Below are 9,370 nucleotides of genomic sequence, written 5' to 3' on the forward strand. Positions count from 1 at the left end.
TTCTTTCTGTAAAATAATGACAGCAATATTTATACTTCACAATGCCCTAGTATTTCTATTGCCCAAAGGGAGCAAAGAGTTGACAATTGCTGTTATTTCAGTAGATTCGAGCCACACGCCAGTTCAGATTGTGGGTGCCTGTCCTTCTGGGTATCAACATCATGACATCCACAATGGCTAGATGGAAATGGCATAACGAGGTTTGTTTGGAAAATGTTTACTGAAACAGGTGACCATCTGAAAATGTGGCTTCAAGTTAAAGTTACTCATTCATTCAATTCTAAGTAAATTTCCCACATTTTTGTTTTGTTTTGTTTCAATGAGTATGTCTTTATTGTGGGAAATTTCATTTAATTTGATTGCTGTATTCCATGAATTGCTCTGTCTGTTTGTCAACCAATAAGCTTACCTAGCCTTAGCATTTTTGTGTGTGGTCAGGTGTTGTATTTGTTCCTGCATTCACTGCTGTCATGACTAATACACACAATAGCTTGGAAAATGGACCCTGCTCTACTGAGGTGTTGGTGATGTCACCAAAAGTCAAAGCATGCTCCGAATCTTGAACTCAAACCTTAGCAGAGTCAGGACAATAGTCCTTTACAAACATTTTATTTTACAGTGTATTTGCTGGGAATGTCAGACCAAACGAGAAGTGACAAATCTTAAGCCAATTCTTACAAAGGTTTGCAATTCACCTTTAAAAGGGCATCTATCCTGTAGAATGAGGACATAGAACCTGACTCTGGATTTTAGGGGAATTGACTGCATCATGTTGTGTATTTGATCCGCCCGTGGCTCCATATTATGTGGAAGACTTGAAACAGCTGTGCTGTAGAAAGTGAACAAATGATGACTGAACGTGTGTGGGTGCTTCGGCAGCCCTAGGAGGGCTTATACTTCCAGGGCTGTGTTCGTTTTGCTTCTGCTAATTTTGTTAGTGTCTATAGGTCATTTCATTATTTGCCTCTCTGCAGAAGTCTGGACTCCTTAGAATGCAGTAGCTAAAATCTCTTGCATTTCAAAATGCTAATTTTGAGGTGTCCAGATGGCAGTAAAATCAGGCCTTGATCCATCCAACTATTTCTTGGTACAACTCTCTATAAGGAAAGCAAGGTTGTGGTTTAGTGAGTAGAGCATAAGACCAGGAATCAGGAAACCCATTTTTTCTGTGGCTTTCCCACTGACTTCGGGCATGTTTACAAGTCACCTATGGTGACGTAGCAACCTGCTACGTTGCCATGTGGCACGCTGTGGCAACATAGTGATCATGTGTCTAGACATGATCACCAGCTACCTCACCGTAGCAGCGTGCTCCCAGGTTTAGCATGCTGCTATGGTGATGTAGTGGTGAAATCTACCTGTGTGCCATGCACCTGGGGCAGTAACCGCCCATACTGCGCTGTGCTTTAGTACTTCCAAAACGTTGATACTTCTGAAAGGAAGTACTAAAGTATGGTGCCATAGCAATGATGCCGTATAGCGATGTGCAGGTGCACCCTTTGTGTGTCAGCTTGGGCATGTTGCTTCACCTCTGTATGCATCTACTTTCCCTGCTTCCCTCCTGTCCTTTATTTTGTCTTATACTGTGTGTGTAGACATCACCTTTCATCAGAGGGACCTAATATCAGTAAGAACAAGTCCCTTCCTGGGGGGGAAAGTAAGTTTTCATGTTTTCAAGTTAAGAAATTACTGATATGTCCAGGTACCTTTGGGCACAACAGAAAAAATGACATAGTTGTGGACAGAGGGTTAGAACTGGCTCCATGGCTCTTAACTCCCCACTTGCTCCTTTTCAGCAAGCTAGCAAGCTACTTCTGTTTTTATGCCATTTCCCCCATTGGGTATTTAAACACAAATGTATTTTATACAAACTAATTGGGTTTTGTTGCTCATCTGTTTTTTTGTTTTACTGAACAGTTTGAATGACATTGAAACTGTTCTCAGTGAGGTAAGAACAGCATATTCCAGCTGGGATGTGAGGGGCTGGTTGCTGTTGGGCTAGCTTAATTATGTTTCTGTTAATTATTATCTTTATATCTAAATCATATTTATTTTGCCTTAATGAAGCTGCTCAGAGTCTGAAATTGATAAATTAGTATTTCTAAATCCAGCCTTTCATCTCTGTGCCTACCTTTTATCCAGCCCCAGCCTGGAAATGATAAAATAGTCTCATTCTTAGCTTTTACCTGAAATAAGTTGATGGATGTCAGGCCATTCCCCTGCTGAGAATTGTTCATGTCCATGAAGTACCAGGACTGGTTTTTACTGGTTCCTAACTTGGCCTTTGCCTTGCCTGGGCTGGAGTCATTTGCTCTTGATGCTCTTAGCAAAATCCTGGCAGTCAGAAGCAGAAAGAGGATACCTCACTTGTATTACAGTATTGTCCCACTTGCTTGCAGGTTGATACCAATATAATTTGGTTCTGAGTACCTAAAGTCCCTGCCACAAGTTACGTATATCATGCAATTAACTGGTTAACCACACAATAAATTTAGACTGGCCACACATGAAAAGTAATTAGCACACAATTAACTGGTTAATTGCACAATGAATTTAGACCAGCTACCCATGCAAAGTAATTATCGTGCTATATAAATGTCTATCCAGCTACAAAGTTAGTGCTTGAAAATGTGTAACAACTTTATAACTGGTTTCTATCCAGCTTTAAGTTGAATGTGTGGCAGGCCCCTAAATTATTCATTAAGTTGTTGCAAAGAAGTCAGAGAAGAGAAAAAGAATGAGGGGGGAGGTAGTGTTGATGTGTCATGGGAAGTATACAGAAGTATAAAATGTGTAGTTTTGCTGAGTTATAGCTAAGGGAGGTCATGACACTGTCTGCAAATATTCCAAAGTTTTAAATAAAATTGCTTTGTGTGGTCCAATAAGTTGGGGTAATGGAATACAGTGAAATCAAACTGATCAGAGCTGTTAAGAAAAATATCCACAGGGAAGAGAAGAACCTTGTTGCTTGAGATAGTTATGGACTTGGAAAAATACTGTAGGAGATAATCTGCCACTGGCACAGGGCATAACCTAAATGGTCTGCAACAGGTCTTTGTAATCCCTGCTTTCTTTGATGAGTCCATGGCTAGCTCAGAATAAAAAGATCAATCAGGTTATTTTGTGTAAAGTAAGACATTAACGTTTCCATATTCCAAGTACTTTTTTATACTGCAGCCCTATTCAATAGAGAAGGCTTGTATTCATGGGAAAACAAATTAGAAAGAAATTTCATCTTCTCCTCATTATTAAGTCTCTTTTCCCCAAAACAAAAACACCATCTACGACAACTGCAGCCAACAAATGGCATGAATAATTCATTTGAATTTCACACCATTTCAGCTTCTCTTCTAGCTTCTAATTAACATGTGCAGATTATTTAAGGAAGAGAAAATTGCTATAAATGCAGGTAAGAGTAAACTGACTATTCCTTTGTATAATGTGAGATGATGCTTTCTTTTTAGGACATAGCTATGTCCCTGAGCTTCCCAGGGTCATTTGAATTGAAGAAGAAAAGCTTATTTATTTTGAAGCTTGGGATAATGACATCACTGCAGATACCATGTAATATCTAGGATTTTGTACAGACTAGAATTTTAAAGTAGTCTTGTATTTCATTTCTATTTTGGCAGACTGCTACAGCAGCATACATACATATTGTAAGAGAATCAGTGTTGTACCTTGAATAGTTTTAGCTTTTAAATCCTTACAGAAGGCGGTCCTTTCTCCTTTCCCACCAGTTAAGGGACATCTTTTTAAGTCAGACTTCTGAGTTGCCTAACTGGTCAACTCAGAAGAAACTCCACAAAACATAATAGAAATTCAGGCAATTTATACTAACTTTCTCAAGCAAAAGCATGTTTAAATGAATGCCTGTTGCCACAATTCAAACTCAACCTTTGCTGGAAAGAGTTAATTCCAGAGTTGAGAGGAATTGATTAGGGACAATTTGTTTCCCAAGCCTCCAGAGGAAAAATCTGGAGTCTCAAATGACCTTAGCTGTCAGCATGATCAATGGGTCCTCCTTTCCAGAATACTAACTTCCCTGACTCAGGAGAACTGGTTAGGAGACTCCCTTTGGAGCCTTCAAGGAGCTCTTTTGGAAGAAGGCTATAAATGGACTTGAATGAGCTTGCTCTCTTCACATGTGAACTTGAGCATATTTGCTTCTACAGCGTTGACCCAAGGACCAGCAGTTTAAATCTGGCAAACCAACCCAAGTCTTTCTTGACAGTGAAGGACACTAATCAGGGAGGGAGGGTTTTGCAGCTCTGAGAAATGATACCATGTCAGAACTCAGACTTCCAAATAAGTGCAGTCATTGTGCCACTTGCTTGCAATTTAGAAATGCTGTGATACAAGTGCCACAACCTCATGATACACAGATTGAACAAATTCCACCAACTCTGGAAATGTTTTAACTCTAAACAATTAGAAGTGACCTCTTTTATAGGCATTCCAGAAGTAACATGGCTTCTAGAGCTCTCTGAACTTTGGATTATCTTTCTGTAGCGTATAGGCCATAGGGTATATACTATTGTCTTCTACTGCTTAGAATGACTTATGCTGTTCTGTCATGGTTGGCCCGCAGATACGTTCGAAGTAATAATACTGATATTACAGCTAATAGGGAATCTCTCCGTGCTTGAGCGTTCAGGGATTTCTGGAGCAGGTGAGGTCTGTTCTGACATATGGAGTCCCTGTAGACATGCTAGATAAGCAATGACTGGAAAGTCTTTGCAGATGTAGAATCATGCTTCTTTCAGAGGTTTCTAGTCCTTCTCTCGGCTATTGTGGAAAAAAAGCAAAAACAACCCCCTTACCATCAAAACTGGAATGAAACTAGAAGGGAGCACTAGCCTTGGAGCTGGGCTGGAGTTACCTGAAGCTCAGTGAGCTGGCTAATGATATCTAAATTGCATTCCATAATTAAAAAGGCACAATAAATTAATTTGATCTTATCTTCAAATAAAGTTTTATCTGAGGGCTGGAGTTTGAATGTTGCTAAAGGAGACTGTGCTTATCAGATTAATAGTAAATGCATTTTCAGGCTGATTAGTTAAAAACCTAAGAAAATTGAAAAGGAAATGGGATGCTATTTATACAGCACTGTCTCTGTATTTCCATACCATTAAATAAGAGGCAGGATAATAAAATTCTCATTAGGCTGCTGTGGTTTACATTTTTTCTGAGAGGAAACAAATGAGCAGTGGCAAAAATTGGGATTGCTCAGGGTTTTTATAGTCTGTGGATATCTTGCCAGGGCCAACATTAACTTTGGGAAAGCCCCACCTGTGACAAAATCCATGGGTTATGTCCCCTCTGGTAACAGATTCCCACATGAGCAAAAGGGACTGCTGGCATGTGAATTAGGAAATGTTATAATAATAACAGACTACTCACTGTATTATTTCAGTCTCAGAGTTTTACTGCACCTAGTGCGCTCTTCCCTCTGTCCATAGTGGATATGAGGCCAAAGAGGCATTAGTAAACATCACAGTTAATGATCAAATTCCTGCATTTTTCCATGTCTGCCAGTAGAATGAACCCTTATTGGCATCTTGGGGCATTTTTACATGTGCTCCAGGGGTGGGCAGGGGACTTTTTAATTAGAGCAGCTCCGAGATCTGCTCTAATTAAAGTGTCTGCAGCATCTCATGTATCAGCATCCTCATGCTTCAAAATGGCAGGAGGGGCGCTTTAACGAAAGCTCCATCGAAAGAGCTTTAGTTCAAGTGCCCCTGAGCTCATTTTGAAGCATGGGGACACTGACACATGAGATGTGGAGGCTGGCTGGAACATGCTAATTAGTACGCTCCAGCAGACTCGATTAATCAAGTCTGCTCCGATGCACTGTAATTATGGCACATTGGAGCAGCCCCCCAGCATGTCTACAGACACCTTTGTTGATTGTTAATGATGACGATTTACTACTACACTACCTACAAGCCCCAGCTGGAATCATACTGTGCTGGGCTCCATGCAGAGGCCTAGTAAGAAAGAGCCACTGCCCTTAACAGTTTAAAATCTAAGGCCCTAAATCTGCAAAAACTTGCTTACATACTCATCAAAACTGGTATGGCAAAAACTAGGCCTCTGTATAAATATAGTGGATTGGAGCCTAAATGGACAAGACAGGTGAAGAAAGGAAGCATTCTTATCCCCATTTCACAGATGGTAAATTGAGACTTAAAGGACGCATCCAGGTGAGTGTGCACATGCACTTTGTGGCACCTCATGGGCTTTAGAGGCACTGCAAAATGCACATGGCACATGTGAAAAGGTTCTCCGCACTGTATATTTGCAGCACAGAGCCAAAATTAGCTCCTGGGAAATTCCAGTATCTTAAAAAAGAATCGTCTAAAAAAATATGTTTGTGTACATGGCTGCGGTGAAACTAGAGCCTGACTGGCCAGAGCTACGCTCCAGTTGATGGCCAGGCTCTGCGTGTCCAGATCGCTGCCACTGCAGCCTGGGGTGGCCCCCAGGATGCTAGTTAAGGCATCCGGGGCCAGCTCAGGTGCTGGCTCCAGCCTCCCCCAGGGCAATTTTCTGTGCAGGGACGATCCCTGGGGACAAGTAGCAGCAGCACAACTATGCGCTGCTGCTATTTGTTCTTCGGGAAATGCATGTGTGCACTCATCTGGACCTGCTCAAAGAGATTTAGTAACTCAATTAACATCAAAGAAGAAGTCCATGGTGGATATCAGAGATGAATTTTGTGGAAAAGTCTTCATAAAATATTTTCTGGTTTCTTTTTTCTTTCCAAAAGTCACAGAAGGATGGATAAATGTTATTAATACCAAATATATGAATGAAGAAATCTTTGAGAGCCATTCTAATCTTTATACAAATCTAGTCTGTGTATTTATATCCCCATAGTTCACTTTTTCATGACTATCTTAGGGAACTGCAGGCTGGTAATAGCCTTCATAGAAATGGAAGTTTTAGAGATTTCAAGAAAATGTTGGTGGGATGTTAGAGCTAGCTCACTAATAAGTGGAGGCATTTTTCAAGTAAATTTTTATCAAGCCAGATCCTCAGCTGGAGTAAATTAGTAAAGCTCCACTGACTTCAGCGGACTTACATCAATTTATATGGAAGATCTGCTGCATACTTTTAAAATGAATTAATTAAAATTACTATGATGAGATTCAATAACTTATGGCAAATGTATAGGTCATTTGCTTATTCAAGGTAGTGGTTGGATGCTGTAGCAGCAATATATATTTTTCCATTACAGTGGTAAAGGCTGTATGGTCCAGATAAGTAGGTCAATTACCAGCCTTTAACAGCTTTGCCACTATTTTTCTGTTTATTAACTCAGTTATTATATCAGCTTACCACGATATTACCTTAAACCATGTAGGAAAAAGGAGGTCAAAACCACCCCAAAAATGAATGAAAATGTTAAATGTGAAACAGAATACACCATGCCTTATCTCATGTGCCTTGGCACCACAACCTCCTACAGCATTGCTTGCATTTAGTTGCAGGAAAGAGATGAAAAGAAAAGACAAACTGTTTCAATAAGATTGTTTGGATCTAAGTTTTGGGAGTGTCTCAAAAGCAGGTTTGGCTCTGCCTGTCATCCCTCACTCCGAAGCTAATGCTGAAATGAGTGGAAAATCCCAGGCCACATCTTTGCTTGAAATCTGTAGATTTTGACCTAAGTTGGAGGAACTCTCTGTGAAATGCTATGCTTGCTTTTCTGATAGTTCTAGTTATCACATAGGGAAGGCTGTGCTTCATTTTTCAGTGATCGTTTCTCCTCTGCTGCCTGCATGGAGCTAAGACTAAGTCATATTTACTTTGAATCCCTTGGTTCTCAAAGGAATGGACATTTTGGCCATTCTATTGTGTCAGAAATATTCTAATTTACTATGGATTAGGCCCATGCTGTGCTGGCTTCAGTCCAGGCACTTTACCAGCTGAGTTATGAGGCATGATGCTTACCTTTAGTTTCCCCAAGCCAGTTGTTTTCCACGATGCTGCCATCTTGCAGTTATAGGTAATGTGATGTTTGGAGTGTTTTACACTCAGTGCTGCTATTACCATTTTACCGTACCTTTATGGTCTAAATGTTCAGATAGAGCTGAAGCCCATTATACTTCACAGCAGTTTGAACACAGGTCCTTGGGCTGATTTATCTAATTTATTCCTGTGCAGGTTGGGTTCTCCCAGCGTGCATCTCTTTGATTTTTAAACCAAAGTTTGTGAAATATGGCTGGGTTTCAATTTTCTGTGTGATTTAGACATGTTTATGGCATTGTAGACATCTTCAGATTCACTTCTTTTGTTTGGGTTAAACAAGGAGATGTTAAAGAGATTAAATATAAGTACTTTTTAAAATAAATTTCCATTTTCTGTTCATTTTTACACTGAGTTGATACCTCAAGTGAAACTTTTAAGGATGATTTAATTAGAGAGCTTTTGTATGGAATCACAGCCCTCATTCTTCATTGCTGAAACTGTCTTCATGTGTAACACTTGGATCAAAGACATCCCTGACTGACTTCATTTCAGTCAGTGGAAGTGAAGAGTGTTACCCCAATGGCATATTGGTTTCCTATTGCATTCAATGGAAGTTATATTGTTTGCTTCACTGGAAAACTAATACCCCTCTGTTCTTTCCATTGGTTGAACACTTCAGAGGAATAAAGAAATTATATTCAAAATAGGAACAGTACACAGATACAAGAAGAAATACCTAAGCCTTTGCATCCTACCTTCATCTGTCAGCTTGATATCATACCCCCCCCAAACCCATTTCCTTTTCATAGAATCATGGAAAAGTAGGGCTGGAAAGGACCTTGGGATATCATCTAGTCCAATTCCCAGGTCAGGACAGACTCATCCCCATTTAAAACGTCCTAGGCGAGTATTTCTAAAAACACCCTTCTCGCACAACTACCCAGCACAATGTCCAAAAAAACCAATCAAGAACACCCTAGCCTAAGAATAGTTTAAGCAGGGGGATGAAGGCACTGACAATGTCCTACTGTTGTAAGGAGAGGAAGAAGACAATCTCATCTGCTTTCTTGAAGACCTTCTTTAGCAACTAGATGACTGAGAAAAGAGTTTGAATCAAAATTTCCTGTTAGTTGTCCTGTGCCCGCACATAGACTGAATACCAACTCTGCCATAGACAATGTAAAACTACTGCATTAATCATTGACAGAGTCTCAAAAAAATACTCAGCACAAACATATCCTTTCTTACAAAGGTAAATTAACTGTCCTTTTAGGTCTGAAAATGTCCAAAACTCTGTTGTCCACAAAGCTGGCCATGAAAAAATGGCCATGCATGCTAGCCTTCTTACTTTCAGTTTTGAGGCCAGTCGATTCTAAATATTAATATTCAAGATCCA

This window comes from Crocodylus porosus, unplaced genomic scaffold (genome assembly GCF_001723895.1).
Source record: "Crocodylus porosus isolate Cpor-Errol unplaced genomic scaffold, CroPor_comp1, whole genome shotgun sequence".
Taxonomy (NCBI): domain Eukaryota; kingdom Metazoa; phylum Chordata; order Crocodylia; family Crocodylidae; genus Crocodylus; species Crocodylus porosus.